We start from the raw sequence: 21,611 nt of genomic DNA on the forward strand, positions 1-21,611 counted from the left end.
TACCCATTACACAGAACACAAACTGAGGCTAGGAGACCTTAAGGTACTTCCCAAGTCACATGACGAGTCAGTGGAAGGCTGGGGCTGGACCCCGGGTGGCCTGACTCCTCATCAGGTTTGGTTTGTTTGTTTGGTTCCCGACGTCCTTGAGTTGTTACCGTGTGTTTGGAGGGGGAGAGGGAGGAGGGAGCTGTGATGGTAATGACTGCTGTTGCCGTGCTGGTGTGTATGTGAAACAGAGACAGAGAGGGGGACCCAAAGAAACACTCAGGACAGAGTCCAAATTAACAACCACCAATAAAAAGCCTGGCCAGCTGAGGTGAGTTTCCGTCGGGCCATCACCGACCACACAAAAGATAAAGCAGAGATGCCTGGGCCATCCTAACACTATTCCTGTCCCGAGTGGGCTCCTGATGGGGAATGTGAAGGGAAGAGGCATGCGGGTTTCTTCCTCCTTTGCTGTGGTGTAGACCTCAGAGAGAAGGGGTCCTCAGGAAGCCAGCGTGTGGAGAGTGTCTCACCTGTGGGCACCCTGTCCGTGAATTCATCGCCAGTCCCTCCAAATCGTGCTGCCTCAGGATGCCATGCTTTCAGCCCCTTGAACTTGTCAAGCTCATCTCCCTCTAGAGAGGCCCATTTGTAGACAAAGCAGACCCAGGTCACACTGAAACCTTTTCGCTTTTCAGATTTGGCTGGGGAGACTTTAAGTCACACTCCTGGGACGAGTAAGCAACCGAGTCATAATTCGTCCCTTCCCCAGTTGCCAGAGCCCGGAAAGCCTGTCTTCAGGTACCATCACCTTAGTGATTATTTATGGATGGTGTATGAATTTCCCAAATGGGCATCAGGCATCGCATCCAGGCATTTCCATAAAAACGAGGGCAATTTTTTCTAAGCAAACATATACACATCTCCTTAATCTATGCAAATCTATTCATAAGGATTTTCTAAAACCACCACTTCCCCCACGCACCCTGGACACACAAATTCCCAGCTCCTTTTGATTTCCCAGTTTGTTTTTAAGCACTGGGTGGAGGGAGGAGGGGGCTCGCAGATTCAAGGGGGAGATGGTGCTCCCTGGGTGATGCAGCTGGCTTGCTCAAAGCAGCCGGTCCTGCCCTTGCAGTTGGGAGCAAAGAGCCAAGTGTGGGATGGTAACCACCTCCCAAAAAGCCAGGCAGCCTTTCACCAGAGGGAAGTATCAGGTTCCTGTACTTCGGCTGTGGGTTGTCACTGTCTAATAATATGACCGTTTTGCCATCTCTCTGCAAATAAGGCAGAAGCTGCTACCTGATTGGTATAACATCTCACTTACCCTCCTCATTGATTTTCTTGTTCTCCTCCTTTGCTTCATAAAAAGAGGGACCAGTGGCTCGTGCTGTGGACAGAGAAGCTTGATTTTTAGTATGAGAGAGCCTCTATTTTCTTTCAGGAGAGGGAAGTTGGATGATCAATTCTTTTGTAAATGTGTATGGTGATATTTGCTCCGGTAAGTTTTATCTCTCTCTTGATTTACAGCTGGCTGGGGTGGGGTGTGTGTGTGTGTGTGTGCGCGTGTGTGCGTGTGTGTGTTTGCATAGATTTAGACTGTACCGTCACGTATCTTTCCAAATATCATTTTCTGAAATCTTTAGGGACAATGTCTTTTTTTTTCTTACTTTGCTTGCTCATATTCATCTGTCTAAGCCAGAGAGCTCTGTTGTATAAGAGTGTGATGCTTACCTTAGTTGTTGAAGGATGCGCTGGGTTTCTCTGAACATAGTAAGGAAACTATTTAAGCAAACTTACATTTGGCTTCATAAAAATGTAACGTCATTCTGCCTCCCACCGGGAGTGTTTAATGTCTTTAAGTATGTTCGTTGTGCCATAATCTGCATATCATTTTAATTAAAGTTTCTTCCTCAATGTCAGAGCAAGAATTTCATAAACTCCATAAATAGTTACCAAATATTTTGTGCTGTGCCAAGAAGGGGTGTGCTAATTTCATGAGGCCTTAAGCCAGGGTAGAATGGATGAGATGAGTTTCCTCTAAGATGAGGTACGTGCACCTTTAAAAGACCTGAATGTATGAAAAGTGTTCAGATCATTAAAGTACATCTCTAGAATTCCTTGAAAAGATCTAATCACAAGTGGCTGTTGCTTCTCTTCTGTCTTTGCACTGTGTGTTTGTGCCACCGTCTGTCAAATGCCCAGCCCTGGCTCTCATGTTTCTGTATCTGACGCTGATCAAGAGAAAAGTTGCTGTTATTCAATTCAAACTAGTGCCGTACCGTGATCTGCTCGCCACTGCTAGTTATGATTTTTAAAGGCGTTACCTGGTTAACTGCTTTTTTTCTATCATCTGTTTTTCTAGAGAGTGTTAGAGGATCTGAATTCTTTCTTGTTAATTCAGAACTCTGAGAGAAAGTCTGTCAATATAATTATCCTAGACAGAGATGATTGGATGATTAAATAATTGCTCTAATGGAAATAAACTGAGGTTCTCATCTTCTCTTTTTGTTACACAATCAACAAATCTGCATAGTCTTTTTCATGGTGAAATGGATTAGAGAATATATTTATAATGAAAGTTAAAGGCACCACTGAATAAGAAGCAAGAGGGGGTCTGACTATCCTTCAGAGATTTTGAAAGTAAAGTTAGGAACGTTGTGTGTGCCTAGACCTCTTAGGCATAGAATTCTTTTTCGGAAGAGCAATGATTCAGATCCTGAAGTAATCTAGGGGCAGCTCATGGGAACACTAGTGTCTGGGAATCTAGGAATGTGGTCCTCACGTCTGCTTCTTTTGGGCATTCTGCCCCTCACACACCCTTTACAAGCTGCAATGGAACTACTCATTCTGACAAACAGAATTTTGAATTTTGGTTAATTGAGTTCAGCCTCAAAAATCCTCCAGTAAAAATTTAAAAGAAATAAGACTACATTTAAAGTATTCATTTGAATGTATAGTAATAAACTATTATACATTTTTTAAAAATCTTCTAAACCCATATGAACTTACATTGCCTCTTACTGGTCACAAGAAGCATGTTCCTTATAACAGCCTTAGATGCCATAAACCCTCACGAGCACCAAGTGTTCCTTAGTTGGTAGTTTGTTGAAAAAGAAAACATCTATCCTTGGGCTGTTGGCATTTACCGCTAAGGAAACTCAACAGCACTGAACATCTGTCTTTGTCTCCCCAAACACCCACTCCCCCAACATCCCTTAATATTTTTGTCATCTTTCTCTTTACATGGCCGTCATTAACAGGTTATGTACAAAGTCGCTAGCTGTAAACGGAGTTGATCATCCTCTGAAGCTGTTCAGTAACAGAAGTGAATGCAGATCTGGGCGGTGGAAGGGGGGGGGTCACCCTGCAGGTGAAAGCATCTGTCTTGTCCTGCGGGTTGCCAGTTTACAAAACTGTTAGGGCTCCCAGCAGGCTCGCACCCACTGATATAGGAAGGACAGTGGGGCATCTGTATCTTGGAGAGGTCAAGACCTTTTGTGTGATTTAGGATGAACGTGCCTGGTCTTGAAAGCATCCCTTTGGAAAAGTCCAGAATGCCATTACCCCCAAAACTGTTGTAGTCTCTTCAAAGGAATAAAAATCTGTGCCATGTAGGGGAGAATAACAAAGGGAATTTTGATTTCACGTTGAGACCACTTATTCTTTTTAGCAAGATGAGGAATGCAGTCGTCGTTTCCATTTAGTAAGTACCTACTGTATGCCTGGCACTGTGCTAAGCATTTTACGTGCCTTGTTTCCTTGAATCTTCACAGCTATCCCAGGAGGGAGATTTACAGATAAATCCCCGTTTTACAGATAAGAAAACGGAGACAGAGGGCAAGTGTGCCATTCGTTTGTGGCAACACGGTGATAATGATGAAACTCAGAGCCAGACAGGCTCATTCCAGAGTCAGGCTCTTCATCTCTCCCCTCAGCCAGGGTTTCACTTCATCAGTACAATCTACAGCCGACTCCTAGCCTGCAGTGACTTGCAGGGTGTACCATAACACACCATATTTTTTTTTACACCATATTTTCATTAGTGCTTTCCCCCCCCTCTGAAGCTACATAGCCTCCTTCTTCTCAGGCTCTGCCTTTGTGACTCCAGGCTAATTACGTGTTTGTAACTAGCGAGTGTGCATTGTATTTCCACTCAACTATAAAGATGTGGATCTCACAAGAGGGAGCCAGTCTAGGGAGAGCTATATGCAGAAGTGGCTGAATTAAGGTAGCTTTTTTTAATTGATCACAAGAAATCCATCCCTTTGGTTTTCAATCTTTCGAACATAGAGTCAAAATTAAGATGTGATGATAACACACGTATCAATACCTCAAGGTATCTGGTTTATCACTGATGCAAAATATAAAAAGCAGTTGCTACTGAATTGATGTATTTGTGGAGACTTTGTAAAATTCTCACCTTTTTTTTCTTACTCACACCCAGCATGAGTTTCTCGCACTTTGTGGCCAGCTGGAAAGCACTGACGTGGCCCTTCAGGTAGAATATTGCAAAGCGCCTCTACCACCTGGGTAATGAAAAACTGAAAACAGCTGCCAATAAGCATGCTGAGAAGTGTGACAAAGTTGAAACTCAGAGGCCCCAGATGCATTCTTTTGCACCTGAGCACGGAACTCTCCATTTGAAATCCATTTAAGCCAATAGAATTCAACTGGATCTTTTAGGAGGAAAATGCAACTGAGTAGAATCAATATGTTTGAAATTTCTCCTCCACTGGCAGTTTTCAGACTAGAAGCAGGGCACACCCGTCATGAGGTGAGCCTGTGAAATGCTGCATTTTCTTCCCTCAGTGAGAGAGAACGGATTGTGAGTGATGAAAATGTTGCTAGAAGGGAGAACCTAGCTTAGGACACTTTTGCTCTATTTCACCCCAAACCAGAGGGATCTAAAAACACAGATGAACAAACAAACCAACAAAAACAAGCCATCCCAAATTGGGAGGATTAAGGGTCCAGTTTTGAAGTGTTGACACAATATTGACTTCTTGGTGTGGTCTGCTGCATCTAATAGTGATAGCTTTTGAATTACTCCTGGAGTAAATTAAAGAGATCAGAGTGCAATACTCAGTAAGATGTGTTTCCAAAACGATAGTCATTTTTGTCAGAGGTAAAACTTATTGACCTCTTTTTCTTGCTCTTAAAAAATAATAACTGGGGCTCCCCTTGTGGCGCAGTGGTTGAGAGTCCACCTGCCAATGCAGGGGACACGGGTTCGTGCCCCGGTCCGGGAAGATCCCACATGCCACGGAGCGGCTGGGCCCGTGAGCCATGGCCGCTGAGCCTGCCTGCGTGTCCGGAGCCTGTGCTCCTCAACGGGAGAGGCCACAACAGTGAGAGGCCCGCGTACCGCAAAAAATAAATAAATAATAATAATTGGATGGTTTAATCAGAGAGTGTGGTATTAGAGCCAGTCAGGATAAAGAAATTTAAATCAATCTGCGTTTTCCACCAGCATCTGTGAGAGTTTTAAATATATTAACAGTCATCAAATGAGCACTTTTACTTTAAAGAAATATGTTGTACTCATCCACAGTGTTCATGAAATGTAGGCTTATCCCTTAAAACTAAGCTTAGAGACAATTTTATAAAGCACATCATATGTCAGTCTCCATCTCCAAGATAGAGCTTTCTTCCGAGAGGAGACCAAATCCAAAATAAATCACAGGAGAGACTCTTTCATCTTACCTACATTTCCTTCTGCCTTTTCTTTGGCTGTGGATGTGTGTACTTAATCAAGTTGATCCTTAAGAGCTTAAGAATGATCTATTGAGTATGCAGGAATAGCATCTGGTGTTAAGACATAATGAGCGTGGGACGAGGCTTGAATTTGTCATCAAACATTCTAAGCTGGTGTACAAACAGAGCTGGTGGGCCTGTTCCATCCTTGTCTAAGAAGATGGAATCAGGGAGGATTTTGAGCCTGAAAGGAACACATGAGGCATTCAGTCCTCTAGAAGAGGCTCCTGGTCATTGGTGTGCCTTTAAATGTTTAAAGTTTAGGGATGAGTTGAGAATGGAAGCACCTCAGTCACTCTACTCTGCAGACTGATGGATCTGCATAATTAATATATTTTACAGTGATCATTTTTGAACAGATTCTAGCCAAAAGTCTTAATGGAAAATGGTTCCTGGGCAACTTCAAACGCATTCCACTACGGTTTCTGGAAAGCTTATTCCCAACACGGGGCAATCAGTTCACTGTGGAGCTTTGGGTTGGCCAAATGTAAGGGGGTAATCATTTCATTAGAGTTTGGGGGGGGGGACTGGTAGGTTGGGGGTAAAATGCTTCTATTGATAATCCCCATGTGACTTCTTTAGCCCTGCTTACAGAATCTTTAAATCCTCTCAAATTACCACACACTGTCTCTGAGTAGGCTTTCTGGCAAAGATATGACAAATATTTTAGACTTGTTTTATTTCTGGTAAAAAATGGCTTTAAGAACATTTGTGCCCAATATAGATTATTACTTGAGGACTTTTCAAGTCACCATAGTGACATCTACCTCTCAATGATGAACCCATATATGTTTATCTAGCTTTGGATGAGGGAAGAAACGGGATATAATTTTTCAAAGCCTATGACATTCAAATTGCCTTCCTATGAAATTGAATGGTTGAGACCAAAAAATAATTTTTTTTAACTGGGGGCAGATTTGAGGGAATGCTTGGAGTGTTGACTTCACCAGGCTATTCTTGCATTCCGCAAATATTTAAGGATGCTTACCAAGTGCCAGGTACCACACTAGGCTTCAGAGATGCCGTGATGAACAGATAGACATAATATCTGTGCTCCCAGAACTAAATGCCTTCATTTTCCTTTTTCTCATCTAAACCTAGTTTCTTTTTCATGGCTCAGGATGTGTCTTTTTAAAAGCATAATTGAACTGTTCTAGTAAGACATTTGCAGGAAATATGTGCTTTTGGTCCTGTCTGTTTATGCTCAGTGAAGGAATCCATTTCCTTCAGAGAGTGAATCCATTTTTTTACTGATGTGATTATTCGTCTGGCTGAAATGGAGTGGTCTGAAGGTGGGGAGCCGGGGGAAGTCTTGTAGTTGTGCCTTCTAAGCATTATTTGTCGTTACAAGGCATCCTCAGATTTGATACGCTATTCTCACTCTTGCCCGATGTTGGGAGGGGGAAAGAGGGATGAAGCTACAACAGGACAGAAAAGTAAAGAAGCTACAAGAGTAGACAGAGAGGGTGCCTAGAGGAGATAAGACTTGCAGTGGCAGTATGATTAGTTCTAACTGACATTATCGGGTTCTCTGTGGGTGTTCATTTATTCAGAATATATATATATATATATATATATATATATATATATAGTGTTCACTTTGTGCCAAGTGCAACGCTAGGTGCTAGAACACAGGAATAAATACGGTATACTAGTTTCTGAACTCAAGCAGCTTCTAGTAGGCCAGGATTTCTCAACTTCAACACTATTAACATTTTGGCCCAGATAATTCGTTGATGTGGGGCTGTTATAAGCATTTCAGGGTGTTTTGCAGCATCCCTTGCCTCTACCCACTAGATGTCAGTAGCCAAATGCCCCCCCAACCCACCAAGTTGTAAGAACCAAAATCATCTCCAGACAATGCCAAATAACCCCTAGTTAAAACCTTGCAAGAAACTGAGTAATAACCAACAGCTTTGACCGAATCTTCCCTTAGCATTTCTACTTCTCTGACTTTCAGATACACTGCTGCATGGTTAACTCCAGGATTTTTCAGTGGTTTTCCCCAAATATTCTGTACAACGTGTCTAACAAAGACAAGGCATCTCTAAGTCTTTTTTTTTTTTACTATTATATCCCTTCTGTATAACACTTTACCATGTTCATTTGCCTTACATTTTGTCCTATTTGATTCCAGCAATCAACAAATGAGGCAATAGGAAAATATTATAACCTTTTAACAGATGAATAAATGGACATTTAGAATTGCTATATGCCCAAATTCTTGCAACTAATAGTGGATAGAGCTTAGATTCATACTCAGATGTCCTGACACAAAAATCCAGTGTTTTTCTACAGAGTTATAAAATTTAATGAGAAAACCAAGGTAAGTATTTTTAAAGCACACTCTCTCTTTGAGGCTGTACTGGAAATAATAGCAATGTAGCTGTGGATGGAGGTCCACAGGCTTGGCTCCTTACTAAGTATTTGTTAACTGGGTGGTTTTGCACTCTTAGTGCAAATAGCAAATAGCAGCATCGCTTCTTCATTCCCATCCTCAGTAGTTCAAGGAATGTGGAGTGACACATCACAAACACCACAGGAAGCTCTAGAGATCAGTCCAGCAGAGTGGATGGGGCACGGGCTTTGAAGTCAGATGTACCTACTGAATGAGTCAGCATCCCAGCAGGAAGAGATGACATCCTCAAACCATCTGACCTCTTGCCAGTGACAGTAAAACATTAAACCTTAATTTAAGTCAGAAAATTGAAGCCCTGAAAGGTGAGTTGCGTTTCTCCAGGCCTTATGGTGACATCAGTACAGAAGGATGATAAAAGCAGAGCTCAGTGTACTTCCAGCCCAGTGAGCTGAAGAATCATTTCAGATGGAGAAAGGCCAGTTCATGGATCTGGCACATGCCAGCAATGCATGTGTTCTGGGTTATCACCAGAAGTCTGGGTGCCTGAGATCGGACCGTACGTTTTGAACTGGGTACACCCAAGAATCTTTGGGGTTAGTTTAACCATATTTCAGCCTCATTAGAGGCTACAGGAGACCTTGAGCTCCTGGATGGATCTTAAAAGAGTTGTGGACACGAATCTGGAACACATTAAAGACAGGCAGTAATTTGCAGTGGTGCTCATCACATGTACTCCTGAGCTTGGATAGATGCAGGGCTTTCCCAGGAGAAGGCCTCCAACTGTACCTGGGCCCACATCCTTCATCATCTGATGAACTTTTAAAAGGTATCTGTCGCTATTGAGACCCTCGTGGCTTTTGCCAAGATAAGAGTCATTCCAAGCATATTGCTGTGGCAGAGTGCCCATCAAGAAAGCTGTCTTCTGCCTGCATTGTCTTCAAGAACTGAACTTAGAATGAGAGGAGATAGATCCAGATCCTGCCTCTGCCACTCATGGTCTTAGACAATTCATTAGTCTTCTCTGGGCCTCAGTCTCCACATCTGTAAAATGGAAATAATGGATCCCCTCCCCAGAGTTCTGGAGAGGATCGCTCTCATAAATGATATGAGAAAACCCTTTGGAGACCACGTGGGCCTAGACAATTGTATCATTGTGTCCTTCCCTCTGTAATCCAAGTTCATTCTGCTGTCAGTGTTCACTCGGTGCCCTTGATGTGTGCATGAGGTGAGGGGGAACGTTTCCCCAGTCTACCAAGAAAATGACTGCAGTTGTGGGATGGGTCTACAGTAGTCTATCAGTGGTTTGATGGGTAATTCTATCTCAAGCAGAGATTTATGTTCATACTATAAATTGCAGAGACAGAGTATCTTCACTGAAGAATAACTGTAATAAAACCAAATGCAATATGGATAAAGCAATTCCCTGTAATCAGCTCAGCTCAGGGAATGCTTCTGTGCTTCCCTTTCAACTTCCTCGGAAGCCTTTCCCTGCCATCTGTCCAGGCATAATCCATTCGTTATGAGGGGATGGGAAGAGGGGGGTTGACATGATCTCTGACCTGATATTGTGTGACCTTAACCCTCTTGTCTCTCCACCTGAGAGAGCTCCTCAGGTGAATTGACAAATCCCAATTTTTTCCTCCCTAAGGATCAAAGCTCAGGGAAAGCCTCCTGCTGCCCACCCTGAGTTTCTCATTAGCCCCTGGTGTAGGAAATTCAAAGGTTTCTCATTTCTCATATTTTATTTGCCTCAAAGCATCTCCTGACACATTTGATCCGAAAACTTGGTTAGCTGGTATTTTTTCCAGGAGCATTATCTGCTGGCAGCCCTCTCCCAGTCTCCTTCCCTCAACTCACCTCTTTCCTCTGAGTGGTATTTATAAATTCCTCATCCTCTGAGGAGTTTGGAAGACATCTCCTCCAACCCTCCCCCAGACCAGTTTCCCAATATGCTTGCCTTCTCTCTCTCCCACTGCCTCTACACTGTAGGAGAGTGTTTCTCAAGGCTTTTTTTTTCCCCTGTGGATCTCTTCAGGAAGGCAAGCATGTTTTCTCAATCATTCACTCATTCATTTGTTCACACATTCATTTATGTTTCTACTGTATATTTATTGAGCAGCAACTGTGTGCTAGGCACAGTGTTAAGATGTAGGATACAGAAGTGACTAAAACAGATGTAGTCCCTACTCTGCTAAGAGTTGCAGTCTAATGAGGGAAGAGGCAATTTAAAAATCCCTCAAAAGTGACTTAATTATCATTGTAGTAAGGGCTAAAAATAAAAGCTAAGCCATCTTGGGTACTAATTATGTGACAGGCACAGCTCCAAGTGTTTCATGCATATTAATTCATTTAATCCTCATAATAACTCTTTGAGGGGGTTTGAAGAGGGAAGGATTAGAGCTCATAAAATCCTGAAAGGCTTGGACTCCTTTCTTAAGTCTAGGAATATTGGAATGAGGGTCACACAACATGATGCTAAGAGTTCACGTAGCTGACGTTTAGACAGCACTTACTGTTTACCAGGCACTGTGCTCTGCATCTCACACAGTCTGAACCTTCCCGACAGCATCCTGAGGGATTGCTATTAGTATTTCCAAGGTGGGGAAAAGGAGATGTAGAGAGCCTGAGCCGCTTGTCCAAGGTCACAAGGTCACACATTTTATGAGTGGTGATTCTGAGACTATAGCTTAGGTGTGTTTGACCCCAAGCCTGGGCACTTAAACACAATGATAACCTGTGAAAGGCTGATTAGGACATTCCTCATTTGGCTCATATTCTGGAAAATACTCTAGAATGGGGACAGAGAGGGTTTTGTTAATGTGCATCTGAGTAAGAAATACAGTGATCCTTCTTGGAGTAAATCGGAGCTTGTGGGACCAGGAGCGTTGTGTCCTTACATATGCTTAATCCTTAAGCATATTCCAAGGGGGACCACCAGCTGCTTCTACAACTTCCAATTCAAAGCATGGACCAAGGACCAGCAGCACTGACATCGCCTGGGAGCTTGCTGGAAATGCAGACTCTCGAGTTACACCCCAGACCTACTGAGTACTGAAATCCACATTTATGTGATCTCCATATGGTTCACATGCACAGTTAAGTTTCACAAGCTAAGCTCTAGAACAAGTTAAGAGACTGGGCTTTCAGCTTTCAGCTCTGGTTGTGATGCTAACTGACCAGTTGTTTGATCTCCCCAGATTTTCTTTGCTCTGTGTCTTCAGTGGAGATGACTTTAACCCTCCTCATGGATGGGATCACAGGTCATCCCATGGAGGAGCCTGGAGCTGTTGGGGAGGAAGGTTCTGTAGAAGCTCTGAGTCTCTCTTTTATCTCCAGAATTGTGTTTGCTACTGTGGTCCGTGGACCACCTATATCAGAATCACCTGGGGAATTCATTTAAAATGATGCTTAGATTAAAAACAGAATTCTCAGAACAGCAGCAAATGCCAAAATACATAGTGTAACGGTGTCTTCAAACACCAGGAGAAAATGACTGTCAGATTAGCATTGAATATCCTTCCTAAGGTTTTTATCCAGAACAAGGATGCAGTAAAGACATTATCGGATTACATTAAATCACATTTAATTTTTACATTTAATTAATCCTCTTTTGGGAGGAACTATCTCTGTGGAATGATCCATCCAGACCTTGGTTTCAGATTCTGGTTCCCATTCCCCATCAGCTGTGTGATTTTTAATGAAGTGACTTAACATCTGTGAAATGAGGAAAGGATTCTCACCGTTGGGAGGAGGGAGATGCTGTTGTGAGGTTCTCAATAGTGTATATAAGTATGTGGCATGGAGTACTACACTAAATAGATTGTAATTATTATCATTGGTTGTTGAATGAAATTTTATAAAGTCACTACTCTCAAATTGTCTATATTATCATGACATAATTATGAAATTATAGATTAGTTGCTATAAAGAAAAACCTACTTGAAATACTTTAGAAGTGATGTTTAACTTAATTTAGCATATATATCTTATCATTTCATTCATTCATTCATTTATTCATTCAACAAACATTTATTAAGATTCTACTAAGTGCAAGGGACTTTCCCAGGCACTGGAGATGCAGCAGTGTTATATGTTACTCAGCAGGGTGGAGATGGGCAATAATAAACAAAGAAAAGAAAATGTTAGATAGTGGGCAGAGCTGTTAGATACATCAGGTAGAGGGAATGGGCTGTTCTTTCAAACCCATATATTTATAAATTGAATTAAACAGTAAATTTATCAAGGGAAACTTTCAGAAAAGTTGTAGAAGTGTACATAACTATTTTTCACATTCGTGAATTTTAGGATTTCATCTTTAGGTTTTCTTTATTTTTTATTTATTTATTTTTTTTGCGGTACGCGGGCCTCTCACTATTGTGGCCTCTCCCGTTGCTAAGCACAGTCTCCGGACGCGCACGCTCAGCGGCCATGGCTCACGGGCCCAGCCGCTCCCCGGCATGTGGGATCTTCCCGGACCGGGGCATGAACCCGTGACCCCTGCATCGGCAGGCGGACTCTCAACCACTGCGCCACCAGGGAAGCCCCAGGTTTTCTTTAAAATGAAGAATCAGCCTGTTGGAAAAACTTAACTTGATTCAAGACTTAGTGACCAATGGTACCACCTTTCCACACCTCCCTTAAAGTTGACAACGTCGTGCATCATTCCATGTGATACTAACAGTAACCCCAGGAAACAAACAGATTAGTTGTTTATTGAGTTTTCTGTTAAGGGAGCAAAACTATGGCTCAGAAAAAACATTTTCAATTGACCAGAGGTTTACCACTGGTCAATGATAATGCAAAGATCCTCTCCCCGCGAATTCAACAGTGGACTCTACCGCAGAATCTCTCCTTATTTGACAATCTCTACAAAGCCTTGTAAAATATAGGTCAGGGCTCTAGAATATTGGTCTGCAATGTGGGGACTTGTTGAGGTTATTTTAGGTTTAAGCTCTTACCATTGTCTAAATATGATGGTGCTGAGAATGAAAATGGAATTAAATAATATAATGGCAAATGGAATTTATGAAGCATGGAACATCAGCTTCAGAACAGTTTGGAACATATGGAATTTTCCAAAGCAACTTTACTTAGGTTTTAGAAGGGTATTTTTAAGCATTTTATTCCTAATACTGCTCTCTTAACACCTTCTGATTAAAACTTAGGAACAGTTTATTCTTACTGACTCAGAATTGGAATTATATCCTAGTGAATTCTACCAGCTAAACATCCAAATGTACCTTGAGGCTGTAACATTTCTACTTCTTATTCTCTCACTAGTCCACAAACAATGCTACACTCTAATAATGACAATACTAGACAGAATATGTTAAAAGAGAAAAATATTAGAAGTGGATCTAACTATTATGTTAACTCTTCCAGCACGATTAGAACACAACTGGGCTCCACTGGAGCCATGGCTACCTCTGGACTCTAGAACAGCCTCATTAATTTTCTCATCTTATTACATTGAGGTTAAAATTCACATTACACTGTTCAAACTCCACTTGCAATTATTTCTCTAATGAAATAATGAAATTTTCTACTGTCATAATTGGTCATGTCTTTGTTAGTCATGCACACAATGCTACATTTTTCCCCCCAGCTACATATGGAACATAAAATTCAGGAAACAATAGGAAACATCCAGTATATGCAGCCATCCTTGATGGCAGTACAAACAGCTAAACACATAGTGCACATGGTTTTCTAATATATGTGGCCCCAAAGTTCTGACAAGGCAGATATGTATCCAGAAATGTGTCAACTTTAAGTATAAGTTAAGATTGTCAGTTAAAAAGAAATTGGTTCATAAATAATGCAGCATGATTGAAGGACAATTTTCCCTGTAATCATAATTTTAAAGACAGTAATGTTCTGAAAGCATCTTTCTTTAGCCTCATTCTTCTAGGTCCTCAAAGCTAAGAGCTATAGTTCATCAAGGTTAGCTTTGGTGTCTGCCATGTGCAGATGGGTTGGAGCTAGAAATCAGAACATATCAAGAGTAGAGAGACCTGGGCATAAGGTTTCAGTCAAGTTAGAGGAATAAGCTCTGTAGAGCTGCTGTACGACATTGTACCTTAGTCAACTATAATGTATTGTACACTGAAAAATTTATTAAGAGGGTAGATCTCATATTAAGTGCACTTTCCACAGTTAAAATAAAAAGAGTAGAGGGACCTGATGGTGTTAGAAAATAATAATATTTTGTTATTTGCAAACACAGTAGAAGCTCTTTAAAAAAAAAAACCCTACTCATTGTACTTGTTGGATTAACCACTGTTCTTATTCCCTCTTTAAAAAAATTGTTAATTCCTGCAGCATGTTGAATTCTTATGGAAAGTTGGTAATAGCCACACTCTGCTGAATCCACCAACTGATTTGTGTATTTATTCACACAGTAAGTTAGTTGTACTAAACCTCAAAAAACATGCCCCCATTTTTCCTCTCATTTTGCTTTGTGTATAGTCGTGTGTGTGTGTGTGTGTGTGTGTGTGTGTGTGTGTGTGTATCTTCAGTAATCTCAATGCTAAACGTCAAGTGTTTTATCCTGTTCCCATTAAATTGTTTACTCTGAAATAAACCTCAAATATCAAGGCCCTGTTCTTTTTGCTGTCATTCCACCGTCTCTGAGTCGTGGTGCTTGGCAGAGAGGAGGCCCTCAGTAAATGTTTGTCGAGTGAATAACTGACAACCATGTAGAATTTGCTCTTTCAGCAGGAACATTCCATTGCATCAGTACCTTTAAGACTCCTCAGGTGAACCCACTCTCCAGCCAGCCGATTTCTGTTTGTTTGTTTTTGTGGGGGGGTTGTTTGTTTTGTTTATCTGTTTAACTGTGTTTATTTGTTGTTGAAGTATAGTTGATTTACAATATTACATTAGTCTCAGGTGTACAGCATTGTGATCCAGTATTTTTACAGATTATACTCCATTAAAAGTTATTACAAGATAATGGCTATAATTCCCTGTGCTATACAATATATCCTTGTTGCTTATTTATTTTATACATAGTAGTTTGTATCTCTTAATCTCATACCCCTAATTTGCCCCTCCCTCTTTCCCTCTCCCCTTTGGTAGCTACTAGTTTCTTTGGTTTTGTTTATTTGTTTGTTCCTTCGTTTTCCCCTGCCTTGAAGTCCTTTTCCTCACATTCATCCTGAGACCCCCCCCCCCTCAGCTGTTATAAGATTGGAGCTGTGCACCCTAAATGAGGACCAAACACAAATACCAACAAAAAGTGCCCTGCATTTTCTGCCAGAATTGGTAGACCCAGGGCAGATCCCCTCTTTGCTGAGTGGCACCTCAACAGTGGCCTCCCCTGGGCTGTGCTGCAGGGCCAGCCCAGCTGGGAGTTAAATCAGTACACTTATCGTCCTGGGCCTTTGCTCATTTCTCTTTATCTGGGGTCATCATTCTCCAAACTAAGAATGTCTTCTCTAGCTTGCCTCAGAGTACCTCTCTGGGAGTTATCTGAGGCTCTGATACATGCCTGAGCGCTTTTGTTTTCCCTCTCTCAGGGCAAGAATCATCTTCCCGGTAAACCCTTCGGTGTTTTTGTGTAAACCCTGACTTGCCAAGGATAGTTTTCAATTCCAGTTAGGTTTTTTATTCTAGTAATTCATTCTCTTGAATTGATATTTCCACTTAGAATGATCCTTTTTTTTATTATTTCCTTTTTCTTCCTTAAAGTTCTAATAGGTCATTGTTTTTCCCCTAAGAAATTAAGGACATGTGAGAATTCACCAATACGCATAGCACGAGAAGCACAGAAGTGTCATTTTAATGAGTTCTTCGGTGAAGTTTCTTGCATCCGCTAAAATAAATTAGGTCACAATAAGATTGATGAGAGCTTCAAGTGCCTCAGCATCTAACAAACTGACTTTATTAGCTAGAAAACAGGAAGAAGTGAAAAGAACTTGCAGAATAAGGAAGTCATTAAACTCCTGCACTTAATAAAGGGTCAAAAGTCTCAGTGGAGCAAACTCCAATTTGCATTACCTTAGAAAGAGGGAAAAGGTTCCCTGAAGAATTACACAGGCCCACAGAGCTCAAACTCTATTAGGGGCACATTAAATATTTAGCAAGTATTGGTCCAGGAAGGGGGAACTCTCCAATGCCTGGACAGTGTTCATGCCTGGTACATGGAAGGTTATGTAATTACCTTACTCCTGGCCGATGATTGGATATTACTGATCACAATAAGTTTGTATTGGCTTGCCTGACTTGCCTTTGTTTACTCTAAATGGAGGAATTTTCAACCTACTTCTTATGAATCGTACTCTCCTTTTGAGACGCTCAATTAATTTTCTTCTTACCTCGTCTACTCCTAATCCTATTGTGCACACACCTTTTATGAAAATCAGGATATTTGGGGGCCTAAAAGTTTGTTTTTGATATATGATAAGGTCATTGAATTGTTACATTAATAAAGTCACATAAAATCTACTAACAAGGTTCATTCTTCCTTGAATTTATATACTTTACTTAGATAACACTGCCCTCTGCTTCTTCTCCTCTCCCCCTCTCTCTCTCTTTCTCTCTCTCTCTCTCAGAGTTTATTTATCAGTTAGTTTTTGCTGCATAACAAACCACCCCAGAACTTCATGGCTTCAATCCACACTATTTATGTAGCTCATGATTCTGTGGCTCAACAAGTTGGCCTGAGCTCAGCTAAGTAGTATGTCTGCTGGTCTTGACCAGCTCACTCATGATGCATCTATGGTCATTTTCTAGTTAATAAGATGGTTCTCTTTCTAGAGGTTATCTGAACTATCTCTCACTTGGGGAAATGGCAATGACTGGGCAACCTACCTCTCAACATCTAGGAGGCTAGCTTAGGTTTGTTTCCATAGCAATCTTGAGTTTCCAAGAGTGAGCATGAAAACTGCAAGCGCTTTAAAGGCTTAAGCGTAAAACTTACACAATGTCACTTTCATCACAGTCTATTGCTCAAGGCAAGTCACAAGGCCACCACAAATTCAAGAGTTGGAAAAATAGACTCTACCTCTTGATGGGAGTAGCTGCAAAGAATTCCACCCATTTTTGCAACCTACCCAGTACTCTACTATGATTTCTCTACTTCCAAGCTCTAGGAACACGCTGCCTTCCCTCATTCAAAAGCATTGTCCTTGACACCTCGCTTGCCCATCAACATCCAACTGAACACTAAATCCTGTCACTTTTGCCTCCGGAATATCCCTTCATCTGTCTAGTTCTCTCCATCTCCACTCTTACCTCTCTCGCTTTCCCTTGTTCTCTTGCAACTTCCCATAAAAGGTCTCACCGTTTTTTTACTCTTCTGCCCACCCACATCATCCTCCAAGCATTCTCCACATGGTGACAAGAGCAATCATTTCTCAATTCAAGGCTGCTCATCCAGCTCCCCTGCTTAAAACCTTCCAGTAAATTTTCAGTGTTAGGTTAGAGGTCAGTATCTTTAGTGGAAGCCATAGACCCTGTGGCATCTAGCCCCTGCCTGCTGCGCCACATCGCGCCCTCCCATCGTGCCCCTACTGACCTGCTTCATCCAGATCAGCTCCGCAAATGCTCCACTTCCCACAGAGCCTCGCGTGTTCCGTTCCCTCTGCCCACCCTGAGTACCTTTCATCATCCACTTTTATACATCCTTCAGCCACCTCAGATTCTTTTGGGGGTGATTTAATTGATGTTCACTCTTCCATTAAGCTATAAGCTCCTTGAAGACAGGAAGCCTCTGTTTTTGCTCTTCAGTGCATTTACTGAACATAGCAGTGTCTGGTGCATATTAAACACTCAATAAATAGTATATATTTGAAGGAGAAAATGAGTGAATGAATAAATGAATAGTCGTGTATGTTCTAGCCCTATGCTCATGCATAAATATGCAAGAGATGCAGTTTCTGACTTTAAGCATTTATATTCTTGTTAGGAGAGGAAGGTATGTAAATTATAAAGTATGAAGGGTCCAATAGAAGCTTAAAGACAGAGGGGTCAATTTTCCCTTGTGGTGGAGGGAAGGAAGGACAGGGAATGTGTATTCGTTTCCCATGGCCACAATTACCACAAAATTTGTGACAAAACAATGGCAGTTTATCTTAGAGTTCTGGAGATGAGAAATCTTAAAATCAAGGTGTCATTGGGGCTGCATTCCTTCTGGAGGCTCTAGGGGAGAATTATTTTTCTTTGCTTTTTTCCAACTTCTCGAAGCCTCCTGCATTCCTTGTGGCCCCTTCTTCTAACTTCAAAACTGGTAGCCTGGGTCAGCCACCTTGAAATTCGCTCTCTCTCTCCCTCTCTCACCTCTCCTTCTGTCATGACATCTTCTCTGACTCTGACCTGTCTCCCTCTTATAAGGACCCTTGTGCTTGCATTGAGCCCACCCAGATAATCCAGCATAATCTCCCCATCTCAGTGTCCTTAATTTAATTACATTTGCCAAGTCCCTTTTACTGTGTAAGATAATTACATGTTAGGAGATAGTACGTGGATATCCTTGGGGGGGGTTCATTATTCTGTCTACCACCAAGTTATAAAGGAGTGATATAAGGAGAGCTGCATGGAGAAAATGGTACTTGGACTGAGTCTTAAAACACAAAGATGATGAAGACACTCACATAAGTGAGGGCTTACATGCAAAGAATGGCTAATAATCTGGCAGGGTGGGTCGTAAGTAATTTGTTGTTCACAGAAAATAATGAGAGGTGAGGCCAGAGAGGGCAGGAGGGAGGGACCCGAAGACAGAAGGCCTTGCGTGCCATGCTAAGGAAGCCACACTTGATCTGGTAGGCAGTGGAGGGCCATTCAATGGTGATAAGTGGAAAAGGGAAGCAAGGTAGTTAAACTTGGATTCTGGAAAGGTGGCCCTTGCGGCAGAATGGAGCCTGGATGTCCTAGGGCAAGGTTGAAGGCAGGTACAGCTGAGAGGAGACCGCACCGTTACTCTGGGCCAGTGGTGATGGTGGCCTGGGTCAAAGAAGTAGCAAGTGAATAGAGAAGCTCTGATCAATATTAAGAATGCAGAACCAACAAAGCCAGGGGACTGTTTGAATGAATGAGGTGAAGGAGGACTCTCAGGTTTTTGACTTTGATGATGGGACAGAAGGAGGTACCATGGGCTTAGATGGAGCATATCTCAAAGGAGGCTGTTCTCATGGGTTCTAGGAGCCACGTTCAAGGGAACACAGCCTTTAAATGCTCATTAAGCCCAGAGTCTTTATGCCATACCAGGTAAATGGGTTTGTTATTTCATTTCCAATGTTTCATTGAACTTGTAGCATTAAGAAATGAGAACACTGTGATAATCATAACCATTAAAGAGATCAGCTTCCTATGAAGCAAGCTCTACATTACCCAGCTCTTTCTACTTCCCTCTGGCATTTGTCAACCATTTCTTCCCAGGGAATATAAACACATCAACCGATAAAAGCCAAATGCAGCAGCTTCCTTCTTTCACTTGAGCAAGTCTGACACCTTCTTACATCTTTGTTCTGGCCTTTTCCTGGGCTTGTGTCAAAATATCGCTTCTAATCTTCTCCCCACAGACCACTGGCTCTCTTAGGATTCTGGGTTCCATCCCAGCATCTGCCAGATGCAGTGGTAAGGCTCAGTGAGATCAAAAGAGGGCCCCTCTTCTAGTTCTACTTATTTCTTTCCAGACTCTTTTACTTTAACCACTTCTGGTGGACCCCCCTACCCACCCTCGCACCAAGTACTTTGATATAAACTTGTGGGTCCCGCCCTGTTTGGAGGGAGATAAGGGATGTATTTCCATTAGTTCAAAAAATTACTATGAAATGCCTGCTATGAGCTAAGTATTTTTACCCTGATGACAGTTCTGACATGCTGTTCTTTATTTACCTTCATCAAAGAACTTTGGCTCTACTATTGTATCCTACTTTTTAGCTTACTTCTCTGTGTATCTGACAGGTCCTGGAGGCGTGCTCTGGGTGTACTTGCACAAATTGAGGAGATTATTTAATTTACAGACATGATGAGAGCACTTCTGCAATATGGGGGATGTGAAGATAACCAAGAGATGGTCCCTGCCCTCAGAGGGCTTCCAACCAAGCAAGGCAGATAGCATAATGACATCATGCCCTTTTGTAATTCTTGTTTCATTTTTAGTTCATTTCTTTCCATCTCTTCAGTAGGTATTTGAGCTTTTTTTCCTAGTTCCTCAAATTCCTAATCTCCTCCTTCACTTCCATTCATTATTTGATTTCACTTATCCATCCACTAAGAAAATTAAGATCCTTTCACATAGGACTCCTCAATTTCCCTCCTTTCCAACCCAACATGAGAGTCCCTGGAGCCCCATCCAGTGACTACTTCTTGTTCTTTACAGGAAGAATTATCCCTCACATTCATTAAGTGCATTTTTATTGGACATCAACTATTTGCAAGACAGTTCCCACTTACATTTCTGTTCCCACATCTTCCAGTTTTCTCTAGCCCATGCAAATCCCTTCTTTTAGAATTGTGTCACTTTTTTTGTTGTTTTGTTTTGCAGAATCGTCTTTGAGTCCCATGAACAAATAAAATGATTCTCTGATGGTATTTTAACCTTGCTAGATGTGTTAAAAAGTGGTTTAAGTTTAACTTGGGATCCAGAAGCTAAGCTGTTTAGAAAAGGTCACTCTGTCCATAGTCACTAGATGGCTACATATTTGCAGGCTCTTCTGCAGTGCTGGAGTTGGGATAGTATTTATGTCTGTGCTTATGGGTATGGTCTATATGAACTCCACTTAACAACATTAGTACTCAGAAACTAAAGCCAATCTGTTAAATATTAAGTAAGTTGATATATTTTTTTATCTCTTGAATTTAATCAATAGAAAGACATTACTGAATGATGGTGGGAATTTTTGTCTTATTATCTAAGAAATAATGTCCTTTACATAGAATGTATAGTCCTTTAGGCTGTGGTGATCTTTCATCTCATTAAAACATAGTGAGAAAAGGCTGCTCTCTCATAATGAGGCAGAACTAAATGGGTTCTTGGAACAATCAATAAAAGATTATTAAGAAAGAAAATTCGGGCTTCCCTGGTGGCACAGTGGTTGAGATTCCGTCTGCCGATGCAGGGGACACGAGTTCGTGCCCCGGTCCAGGAAGATACCACATGCCGCGGAGAGGCTGGGCCCGTGGCCATGGCTGCTGAGCCTGCGCGTCCGGAGCCTGTGCTCCTCAACGGGAGAGGCCAAAACAGTGAGAGGCCCGCGTACCACAAAAAAAAAAAAAAGAAAGAAAAAAGTTGTGTTAAAGAGAATGTATTTTCCTCTAAGTCCTGCAGTATTATAATAATAAAACAGAATGAGACTTCCTTACTTTGAAAAGTGATCCTCTCAGGATGTGGATGGACCTAGAGACTGTCATACAGAGTGAAGTGAGTCAGAAAGAGAAAAACAAATATCGTACATTAACACATATATGTGGAATCTGAAAAAAATTGGTATAGACGATCTTATTTACAAAGCAGAAATAGAGACACAGACGTAGAGAACAAACGTACGGATACCAAGGGGAA

At 41.7% G+C, this 21,611-nt stretch overlaps 1 protein-coding gene across 1 annotated transcript in view; it reads left to right on the forward strand.

Annotated features, from left to right (window-relative positions):
* SYNPR (synaptoporin) overlaps positions 1-21,611 on the forward strand; it is a 294,187-nt gene that overhangs the window by 143,927 nt on the left and 128,649 nt on the right. The window lies entirely within an intron of this gene.

Source organism: Stenella coeruleoalba, assembly GCF_951394435.1.
Source record: "Stenella coeruleoalba genome assembly, chromosome: 10".
In the NCBI taxonomy this organism is placed as follows: domain Eukaryota; kingdom Metazoa; phylum Chordata; class Mammalia; order Artiodactyla; family Delphinidae; genus Stenella; species Stenella coeruleoalba.